This window comes from Lactuca serriola, chromosome 5, assembly GCF_051521515.1.
Source record: "Lactuca serriola cultivar US96UC23 chromosome 5, Lser_US96UC23_V15, whole genome shotgun sequence".
Lineage (NCBI taxonomy): Eukaryota > Viridiplantae > Streptophyta > Magnoliopsida > Asterales > Asteraceae > Lactuca > Lactuca serriola.
The window spans coordinates 265,354,495-265,366,850 of NC_136412.1; positions in this window are offsets into that span (position 1 = coordinate 265,354,495).

A 12,356-nucleotide genomic window follows, 5' to 3' on the forward strand; every position below is an offset into this window, starting at 1 on the left:
AGAAGGCCCCAGGACTTGATGGATTCAGTTTTAAATTCATCAAAAAATTATGAGATTTACTAAAGGCAGATATATTCACATGTGTAAAACATTTTGAGATACATGGGCAACTCAATATAGGATGCAACTCATCCTTTATAACACTGGTTCCAAAAGTCAAAGACCCACTCCAGACAGGTGATTACCGACCAATCAGCCTCATTGGTTGTATTTATAAGATTATTGCTAAGACACTTGTAAATCGATTGAAAAGAGTCATTGGGCACAACATTGATGATATACAATCGAAATTTGTAGAGGGAAGAAACATACTTGATGGACCACTTATAGTCAATGAACTATGTTCATCGTCAAAAAAGGTGAGAAAAAAATCCTACTTTTCAAAGTCGACTTTGACAAGGCATTTGACTCAGTAAACTGGGAGATTTCCCTCCAAAGCCAAATGGGATATGGTGAGAATTGGCATAAATGGATTACTGCCTTGTATCTACTTAGGGGTGGCAATTTATGACACGACACGACAAAAATACACGACACGAAACGACATTGGGACGAAACTAAAATTTGAATTCGTGTTCGTGCCGTGTTCGTGTTAGCTATAAAAAACACGATGTCGTGTCGTGTCGTGTTCGTGTTCGAAATTCGACACGAAATTGACACGATTTAGCAGTTCTTTATCGTGTTTTCGTGTTTGTCGTGTTTATCGTGTTATATTTGATAAATTATTCATTAAATAAACTAGTTTTTAGTATATTTTATATTTGTCGTGTTTGTCCTGTAGGAGCAAACATGAAATTAAAAAAAATAATGGAAGCTAGTGATTGAGAAGTTCCATGCTAAACTCTCTACATGTAATGTGACATCCCCATTTTCACGGCCAGAAATGACCGATTTTGTTTATGCTTTGTTTGAAAATCAGAGTAACATTTTAAATAAAAGTTTTGCAGAATTTGTTCCCAAAATAAAATATGATAAAGATTTATCAAATCATTTCCAAAGAAATGTATTTTATTAAAAACCTCGGGATCTCATGTTCGATACAGATCAAAAGCATAAACAGTACAGTATAAGCCTTACTACATTTATTCATATCTACAGGACAATATCCGTAATCTCTCATCCCATACAGTATATCTATGCTCGTACACCACTACCTGTAATACAAGAAACTGAGTGGGTCAGACTTGGGAGCCTAGTGAGCACATAGGGTTTTCAACCAACAATAAATAATTTTATTATTTTCATCAACCAAACAAACCCGATTACCCGTTCCCGTTATCATCACTTTACGTCCCTAAAACATCTAACATAAGGGACCTAGCCTAAGGATTTTCATCAAGGTGACAACACATGCTTCGGGGGTTCCTCAACAATTCATGTCAAATAAGGCAACCATGTGGGGGATGGAGTACTGCTGGTGAGCACACAATTCAAATAAACACCTACAGGTTGCGAACCTGCTAGCGTTCTACTGAACTGTCTAGAATAGTCTGTGGTCATCATCTATACTCCGCTAGATGACCGGATCATCAATAACATCTATAACGAGGCCTCTCATTATTTTATTTTGTCACACATCAACTATTACATCTACCCATGTTTTATCCAACACATTTTGTAAATATAAAATACATATATAGTTTAAATCATTTAAAACATGTATAAAATCTTTCATCCAGCATAGATAGCAAGTATACAGATAATATGCACACACAACACGTAATTTATATAAATTACTTCATATCTATGTGTAAGATGAAAGTAATTATGCACTCACCTGGTAAGGTGGTGACTCGGTACCCGGACAACACTTCGTTATCTCAAAATAATTTTCCCTTGACAAAACCTAGTATCAATACCACTAGGGTTTAGTCTAACGTTAATCACGACTAATTAATAGTATAGCTATTATTACTATTATATAAGCGTTAAGAAACACTCTTATATAACTCATAATAATAGCCCAAATAATTATTATAAGATCCTAATAACATTACTATATTGAAACATAAGCTATACTAAAGATAGGGTAGGCGTAGCTCACTTACAGCGAGTTTTTCTCAAAACCGGGCTCCGTCGAAGCAAAGTTTTTGAGCCGAAGGCTCTTCTTTTCGGAGTCGTCGGGTGATCCGGGGCTTCCGCCTCGTGCTAGGGGGTTCCCTAGGATTTTTTTTTGGGGGGGGGTTAGGGGTTAGAGAGAGAGAGAGAGAGAGAGAGAGAGAGAGAGAGAGAGAGAGAGAGAGAGAGAGAGAGAGTTTAGAGAGAGAAAGAAGTGGGGAAAGGTGTGTAGAAATGGAAATGCACGATACCTCTATTTATAGGCTTCCTGGAGCGTCACCACCTCGTGGTGCCTCTCACCACGTCGTGGTGTTGCGTAGGCTCCACGGCTTCGCCTGGTGCTGACACGTGGCGCCGAACACAAGGGGTAAAACAACCGATTTTCAAAAATTTATAACTTTCGCATACCAGCTCTGTTTTCGACGTTCTTTATATCCAAGAGTAGGTAAAAATAAGATATACAACTTTCATTATGATTCCTTCGGCTAATTCTCGACCGATCTTAAATTTAACAGTACAAGGAGATTATATTATTAAATGTCCACGTAAAATTTGTAACTCCTTCATACGGACACCGTTTTTGTCTGTATTTTTATCGTTGAGTTCCTATTAATGAGATCTTCAACTCTCATTTAGGTCGCGTAGGCCAAAAACCGCTCGAACTGAAATTTGAGTTTCGAGTCATGCACTGCTATGCTAATTCTCAGAAAATTCATAACTTCCTCATACGAAGTCAGATTTGGGCGTTCTTTTTTTGTATGTTCTCGGTTTAACGTATACTACAATTTTTGTTTAGATTTCTAAGGCTAAAAGTCCTCCATTGTAAAGTCATAACTTCTTCGTTATAACTCGGATTTCGGCGTTCTTTATATGTACGGAACCCTTGTAACATATACCACCACTTGGAAAAGATTAATTCTTCTAAATAATCTTCCATAAACAACTTATTTTTGTTGCTTATTGTCTCTAAATTGATTAGCCTGGATCTGCGGGCGTTACAATTATCTCCCCCTTAGGATGATTACGTCCCGGAATCATCATCGAAACATGGCAGTATAATGACTCCATATGTTATCTCTTCATCCTAGGTAATAATCGTAACTTTTTTGTTCCTTCGAATGAGTATCTAAATCTTGGACTCCTTGACTGCAGGCGGTGCTCGATCTTGCACTTGCTCCCTATCTCACGTTAGACTCCAAATTATGACCTTCAAGTCGCAATCTTGATCCTTACTGGATACGAACTTAAGATAAGTTCTTTTATTACTACAATGGAACGATGTGTCATATTCTAATGAGCTATCATCATATGTTGCAACGCTTAGACTCAGTTCTCTTAGAGTCTTCCAGAACAGACTATACTTTCCTTCATGTTCTAATCTCATCTTAAAAGGTAGCATTTGCAGCTACAATCAACTGTCGCGATACCTATACTGATCGCTTTGATTAATTCTTCCGACTTAAGTCAGGTGCTACATCGAACTTGGTTCTCGGAACCACGTAACATACTCGTCGTAGTCAGACTTAATTTGGTATGACCACTAGGGTCGGAATAACAATCATCTTCTTAGTCATTACCGAAGTGATGGTAACGACATACTTGAATAAAACGGAATCAATTACTAGCTTCTTGGTAACCTTGTGACTTTCCCTAATCCAAGTGCGAGTCTTGTGCTTCCGGTAGTATAGGCCTCTACTACCTTACACACCTACTCATACTCATCCCAAGTATTGTATCGTAGTTCACCCAAGTCACCATACAAGAAAATCACATAACAACTTGACACATCAGATAACAAAACAAAGGTTTTATATTATTCCTTGAAACGATTACATAGGTGTTCAAGTTCAACCCATACTATGCCTCTGATAGGCTATACCACGTGGTACTATTTACACGACTACTTCACAGATCCTCATTCCTGATCCCTTTCATTGCCATCTTCTTCGTCAAGAATCATATGGAACGCTCTTGCCTTCGCTTTCGGTGGAATGTTTGGTCTTGCTCCCTCTTTCTTCTTGGGGAAATCCTTAGCAACGTGCCCTTCTTCACGACATTCATAACGCACCTTTTTGTTGGCGGTACACTCGTTGGCGTAATGCCCGGTCTTCCCACACTTGTAGCAGGTCACTTCCTCGCTACATTTCCCGAAGTGCTTCTTCTTGCACTTCTTGCACCATTTAGCTTCATTTCCTCCTCCACTAAACTCCTTTGAACCGGAATTAATCTTCTTATTGTTGGGCTTTGCAGACCCTTCGAACTTCCTCTTCTCGCCAACCTCAACCTTACTGGCAGCTCTTCCCTTAATCATATCCACCACAGATTTGTCAGCCCAGATAACTGCCTCCAGAGTAGGTGCCTGACGCACTGGCACCACGTACTCCCATGGAAGTCCCTTTGCGTACTTGTCAATTTTTTTCAGCTCATCCGGAACAAGACGCAAGGCGAACTCCATCTTCTATGTGAAGTTGTTGGTGTATTCATCAATAGACATGCTCCCTTTCTTCAGGGTTATGAATTGGTTTTCTAGCTCTAGCAGGTTTTGGGCTGAGCAGTACTTGCGTTTGAACTGCACCAAAAACTCTGCTCACGTTAGTTGCAGGGGCTCATTGGGGCTTAGATTCTTCTCCAGAGTGTTCTGCCAACCAACCGCAATTCCTCGAAACTGATGTACTGCAAAGGTGGTCTGTAACTTCTCTCTGCAACCACACGTCATGAAAGCTAACTCCATCTCCGAGATCCAGTCCATGACTCTGATCGGATCTTCCTTTCCAATGAAAGTCGATGGCTTGCAAGTCAAAAAATCCTTGTACCTGCATCCATTCCTCTCGACTCCGTCATCCTAGTTGTTTTGTCGAACTATTAGTGGGTTGGCTTGACCAACGGTCCCACTGTAGTGCCCTCCTTCTGACTACCCATCGTTCAATTTGGGCTGTTCAACTGGCATTGTAGGTTCGTCCCTGTTTTTATGCAATATCTGCCTCATCTCTTCTCGTTTTTCATCCAACATAGCCCGTATCATGGCTTGTACTCTGACCATTGTAATTGGCTCAGGAGCATCTGATACAACATGTATTTGTTCAATTACTAGTGGTTGATTCCTGTTCCCATTTGCATTCCCGGCTCCACTGCAGGTTCTCGCCATTTTGATCTATGCATCGAATAGGGTGAATTTAGATCTTTATCTAGGATAGACATTTAAATCATCCTTATCTCTCTGAAACGTTTACATGCTAGTTCTAATATCGTAGTCGTACGTTTAGAATCCTAAACACATAAGGTTTCCAGATCCGGTAGGCAACATACCATAGATCTGAACAAATAATAGCATATGGCACATAAAAGCATTTTAGGCATCTTTCCTAAAATAAACTAGTGCTTGTGTCTAAAATATACTAGACACTCATCTCACAATCATTGCTTAACATTCTAAGTTTAAGTTTAGAAATCCTACAAATTCCTAATTTGCTTAAACTAATGCTCTGATACCAACTGTGACATCCCCATTTTCACGGCCAGAAAAGACCGATTTTGTTTATGCTTTGTTTGAAAATCAGAGTAACATTTTAAATAAAAGTTTTGCGGAATTTGTTCCCAAAATAAAATATGATAAAGATTTATCAAATCATTTCCAAAGAAATGTATTTTATTAAAAACCTCAGGATCTCATGTTCGATACAGATCAAAAGCATAAACAGTACAGTATAAGCCTTACTACATTTATTCATATCTACAGGCCTATATCTGTAATCTCTCATCCCATACATCATATCTATGCTCGTATGCCACTACCTGTAATACAAGAAACTGAGTGGGTTAGGCTTGGGAGCCTAGTGAGCACATAGGGTTTCCAACCAACAATAAATAATTTTATTATTTTCATCAACCAAACAAACCCGATTACCCGTTCCCGTTATCATCACTTTACGTCCCTAAAACATCTAACATAAGGGACCTAGCCTAAGGATTTTCATCAAGGTGACAACACATGCTTCGGGGGTTCCTCAACAATTCATGTCAAATAAGGCAACCATGTGGGGGATGGAGTACTGCTGGTGAGCACACAATTCAAATAAACACCTACAGGTTGCAAGCCTGCTAGCATTCCACTGGACTGTCTAGAATAGTTTGTGGTCGTCATCTATACTCCGCTAGATGACCGGATCATCAATAACATCTATGACGAGGTCTCTCATTATTTTATTTTGTCACACAACAACTATTACATCTACCCATGTTTTACCCAACACATTTTGTAAATATAAAATACATATACAGTTTAAATCATTTAAAACATGTATAAAATCGTTCATCCAGCATAGGTAGCAAATATACAGATAATATGCACGCACAACACGTAATTTATATAAATTACTTCATATCTATGTGTAAGATGAAAGTAACTATGCACTCACCTAGTAAGGTGGTGACTCGGTACTCGGACAACTTTTTGTTATCTCAAAAAAAATTTCCCTTGACAAAACCTAGTATCAATACAACTAGGGTTTAGTCTAACGTTAATCGCGACTAATTAATAGTCTAGCTATTATTACTATTATATAAGCGTTAAGAAACACTCTTATATAACTCATAATAATAGCCCAAATAATTATTATAAGATCCTAATAACATTACTATATTGAAACATAAACTATACTAAAGATAGCGTAGGCGTAGCTCACTTATAACGAGTTTTTCTCAAAACCGGGCTCTGTCGAAGCAGAGTTTCTGAGCCGAAGGCTCTTTTTTTTTCTGTGACATCCCTTAATTTCTCGGCCAGAAAAGACCGATTTAATTTATGCTTTTTAAATAAAATCATAGAAATCCTTTTAAAAGATGTTGGTCACCAAAACAAAACTTTTAAAAAGTTTATCAAAACATTTCTTTAAGAAATGTATAGTTTCATTTCATATCAAAACCTCGGGATGTCATGTTCCGATACAGATCAAAAGCATAAAGAAGACATTATAAGCCTTACAACATTTATTTACAACTACTGGCCTATAATCCAAAAATCTCTCATCATCCTACGACTATGCTCGGGGTCCACTACCTGTAATAATAAAAAGCTGAGTGGGTCAGGCTTGGAAGCCTGGTGAGCATATAGAGTTTTCAACCCACAATAATAAGAAACTTATTAAGTTCACCAATCAACAATAACCCTGATTACCCATTCCCGTAGTCCTCACTTTACGTCCCTAAACACCTATCACAAGGGACCTAGCCTAAGGAATATCATCGGGATGGACAATACTGCTAAGGGGTCTCCTCAGCCATATATGTCCTAAAGGAAACCATGAGGGGGATGGAGTACACCAATGAAGAAATAGTTCACCAACACCTACAAGTTGCGAACCTGCTCGTGTTCCACTAGATTGTCTAGAAAGGTCCGTGGTCGTCATCTATACTCCGCTAGACGACGACAACAACAACAACAACAACAAAAAACATCGAGGCCTCTCACCATTTTAACACACATCAACTATTTCGTCTACCCATGTTCTACCCAACATATTTGTAGATAAAATACATATACAGTATAAAACTCGTATAAAACATCTGTTCAACAGTCACCTCAAATAAACACTTAATATAATTACACATAGCACATATTTTATAGAAAATACTTCATATCTAGGTGTAAGATGAAAGTGACTACATACTCACATGATTTGATGATAATTGGGCAACAATTCGTTGCTTAAAACGATCGTTTCTAATAAAAACGGAGTTTTATTGAGAAACCGGCCTCTGCGAAGGTTGGGCTTCGAAATCGAAAAGATAAATTTTTAGGGCTTTTCGGGCACTTCGTGGCGTATTATGGGGGTTATAATTGATATCGGGGCTTTGGGGAATATTCAAATGAAAGAAATATGAAGAAAGGGGATAAAAATGACAATTTCTTAAAATTATCCGAGAAGGCTCGCAACCTTCTATTTATAGGGGGAGGCTTCTGATCGGACGGCTGAGAAGCTCCCAGGTGGCAACAGATCCGAAGGGGGTAGATGGCTTCATACGCAGGCTATGCATGCGAGGGTCTCGCTGGCAGCTTCTAAGTGGACCGAGGTCTAGGGTCCGAGATAGGAGGTTCGTGGCTGACCTGCGAGGCTCGAACATGTGATAAAGGGCACGCGTCGGACACCCATTGTAATGGACTTTGGATGCGAGGGCAGGCGACTCGTCTCGCCAGCTGGCTTCGGTGACTCACCAATTTCGGATACATGGCGCGTTTTGAGCGAGGGTGACGTGGCCGAAGTCCACCTATGCGAATTTTCTCGGTTTTTGTGCAAAAACTTCTAAATCCATAACTTTCGCATACGAGCTCCGTTTTTGACGTTTTCTTTATATGCACGCGTATGTAAAATTACGCTCTACAACTTTCTTTAAGACTTCGTCGGATAATTTTGACTTTAATTTTTATATTATTATTTTTAACAGACAGGGATAGGAAATCCGTTAAAAATTCATAACTTATTCATCCGACGTCCGTTTTCGTCTGTCTTTTTACCGTTGTGCTACTATTGACAAGACCTTCGATTCTCGTTTAGGTCGTGTTGGCTAAAAATCACTCAATCTAAAAGTCGAGTTTTTAGCTGTCTACTGCTAAGCTGGAACTTCGAAAAATCATAATTTCCTCATACGACTCTTTCCCTGGCGGGTTTACTTTTACTATCTTCTTTCTACACAATATTTCCGTATCATTGGCGCTAAGACAATCCATTCGTAAAACTATGTTGAATCCATTTAACTCGATAGGCAATAATTCCTCGTGGAACTTATTTCCATCCAAGTCAATGAGGATGTTTTTCATACGATGGCTAATAGGTACAACCTTGCCACTAGCAATCTCGATGATTATAGCATTAACTAGTATATCTACAGGCAAAACTAGTTTTCTCCAAATTCATGCGAAATAAAGGAGTAATTGGCTCCAGAATCTAGCAAAATTTGGGCAGGCAATTCGTTTACAAGAAAGGTATCTGAAGCAACATCGGCTTCTTCTTTCGCAACTTCGAGTGTCATCTGAAAGGCTCTCGCCATCGGTTTTGGTGGAAGATTTGGTTTTGCTGCATCCTTCTTTGTAACAGCCCGGAATTCCAAGTATTGTAATAATTATGTTTTTGGGGTGTTTTAAGAGGGGACTCGGCGAGTTGGAGCCTAGACTCGCCGAGTAGGATCGCAGACCTGGTCGCGGGTTCGCGACTGGACTCGACGAGTCCAGATATGGACTCGGCGAGTCTGCGCTGTTTAGCGAAAACCCTAACCGTTCAGGTTTGGGACGTATAAGAGGCACTTATTGGCCGTCATTGTTCATTTTAGCCTTCTGAGAAGAACCCTAAATCGTTTGTGTGCATTTGGAGCAAGGATTATAGACCATTGTTGGTTATAGAAGAGTGGTTGTGCAAGGAAGAGAAGGGATTGGCTAAAGGAGCAGCAAGGGAGTCACCTTCTGAGGATTGGGGACACAGAGAATACATCATCCAGGTAAGAATTCGAGTATACTCTGCTATGTTGATGTGTTTATGGAATTAGGGTTTGTGGAACCCTTTTGTGATTAGATTGAATGCTACCCTAGTCCCCCAAACGATTGTGACTCTGTATTAGGACCTTTGGAGGTCCAGAATGTCCCATGCCTGTGCATTTCGGGAATTGATGAAGGCTTTGGATTGGAATCCTTATGCCTTAGGTCAAAATGTGAATTATGAATCGTGGGGTGTATCGTGAGCACTGAAATGAGGACCTTACGTGGTGGATCAGTCTAGGAAGGCCAGACTTATGAATGGTCGGAGCAGTTCTGACCTTAGAAAGCAGTTTGAGCGGTTGCATGGCATGGACTCGCCGAGTCCGATGAACAGACTCGGCGAGTAGCTTGAAGATTTACTGGGACTCGTCGAGTTGTTCTTCAGACTCGGCGAGTTGAGTCGGGGTGGCCCCGCGATTCTTCCAGGAGGAACTCGTCGCGTAAAAAGGGGATACTCGACGTGTAGAAAGGGAACCTTAAGGAATCGGTGAGTCAAGGGCGAGTGGACTCAGAGTCGTTGAACTCGGCGAGTCTTGGGGTGACTCGGCGAGTTAGGTCGCGGGTTAAGTGAAGTTCTGAGTATGGGGACTCGGCGAGTCATAGGGTTGACTCGGCGAGTAGGGTCAGTCAGGGGTTGACTTTGACCTTGTCTTTGACCAAGGATTTACCAGTGGTTCCAGGGGTATTTTGGTAATTGTTGTCATTGTTTGAGTTCAGTGCATTGGTGACTGTCCAGAGGTGGAGATCGTATCAGTGATTGGAGCAGCTTGAGCTATCTGTTCAGTCGGCAGTTTCGAGGTGAGTTACCCTCACTATATCGCTAGGGTTTATGGCACCAAGGCCGACCCTTTTTTTACCGGATGGAAATCCGGGAAGTTGTCATTATATGTTACAGGCCGGAAGGCATTACTATGTGGACCGGAAGGTCATGAGGGCCTGGAAAGGCGTATGTATGCATTTAGTATGTTGACTGATTCATAGGGTAATGTTATGATAGTGACCGGCTAGACCGGTATCTTGTTAGAGTAATGTTATGATATGTAATCTGTTGATCGATTGTTGTCTATGAACTACCATATGATTATTCGTTATGTTGTATATGCATTTTATGCTTATGGGCCGGAAGGCAATATATGTTATGGGCCGGAAGGCAATATGTTATGGGCCGGAAGGCGATTATGTTGTGTGATGGACCGGAAGGTCAGGGCCTAGAAAGGCGTATATGTGGTTGGTATTCTGGGGGTATCTCACTAAGCTTTCGGGCTTACAGTTGTGGTTTTATGTTTCAGGTTCTCAAGAGTCTGTGACAAGGCAAAGGCGTGATCGTACCGTTCCTCGCGTTGGTGTCTTATGAATTGAACCTGGGAAATACTCTGTTAAATAATGTATTGAAAACCTTTTTGTAACAACATTATTAAAATGAGTTGCTTTTGAAAAGTTTTAATTGTTTTGAAATTTTGGATGTTACAAGTTGGTATCAGAGCCTTGGTTTGAGTGAATTGGGGAAACATTCGTGTGACTCCAGTCTCAAATCGAGGAGGATTTTAAAATGAGAAATTAAAATGGTTTTCAAATTTGGTAAAAGGAGGACGCGGAGGTACGATCAGCCGGAGCCAGTAAGTAACCCCAAGATACCATACATGATATTTGTTTATTTGAGCTTGATAGAACAGCATGCTAGAGTTAGGCTAGGGATCTTCAGGAATTCATGATAATGTTGCCTGATATGTGATGCCTGTAGCCTAGGGTCCCTTGTGGGATGTTCTCAGTGTTCCTCTAGTGGTGAGGGTTGATAGTTGTTATGCATGTTCCCTAGGGTATTGTTGTAGTACTTCATACAAATATGGGTAGGTGTGGAAGGTAGTATGGGCCCGTACTACTGAAAGCACAGGACCCATACGCGTATCAGGGAAACCATGGTCTCTAGGGTAGGGTTGCGAGAGTTGGATCCCAGGATTTTGGGAAGTGTCTGAGATTGGTAGGGTGTCTTCATTATGGAGATCTCGAGGCATGATGATAGTGGATCCGGATCAGGATCGGGAGCTGGAGAGCGAGTTCCGGGTGGATCAGTGCCGTCGAAGGTTATCGATCGGACGAGCACGAGCGAGCGGGATGCGAGGATTCGTGAGATCCTGCGTGATGGGGTTGCTGCATTGTTCCGGGCTGAGTTGCCGGAGTTGTTTGGGTCGATCAAGACCGCCATGATTGAGTATTTCGATGAGCGATATGCGGCTCTCGCAGAGACGGTTGCCGCGGCGGCTACAACGGCTGTAGCAGCGGCAAGGGGAGGAGCTAGTCGGGGTTTTCAGTATCGGGACTTCTATTATACGAAGCCTCCCACATTCGATAGGGTTCAGGACCCGATTGTTGCTATGAGATGGTTATCAGACGTGGAGGGGTATTTCTCCACGAGTTTATGCCCTGCTGATCCGAGGGTGAGGTGTGCTCTGAACCTGTTGAGGCTAGGAGCGAAGGATTGATGGAGATTGACTACGAGGTCATTTTTCGACGCGCAGAGGGCTGCGGTTTCAGGGGATCAGTTCAGAGAGATGTTCAGTACTCGCTATGTTCCGCGAGATGAGAGGGAGAGATTGGCTCGGGAGTTCCTTGAGCTGAAGCAGGATTTGGAGTCGGTGACTGAGAGCACCGGGATGTTTATTGAGAGGGCGATGTTTTGCCCTGAGTGCGCTTCGGAGCAGGCTCAGATGTCCCGATATCTGAGCATGCTCAAGGGGGATATCAGACAGTTCGTGTCTGCGCAGAGGTGCGAGACCTT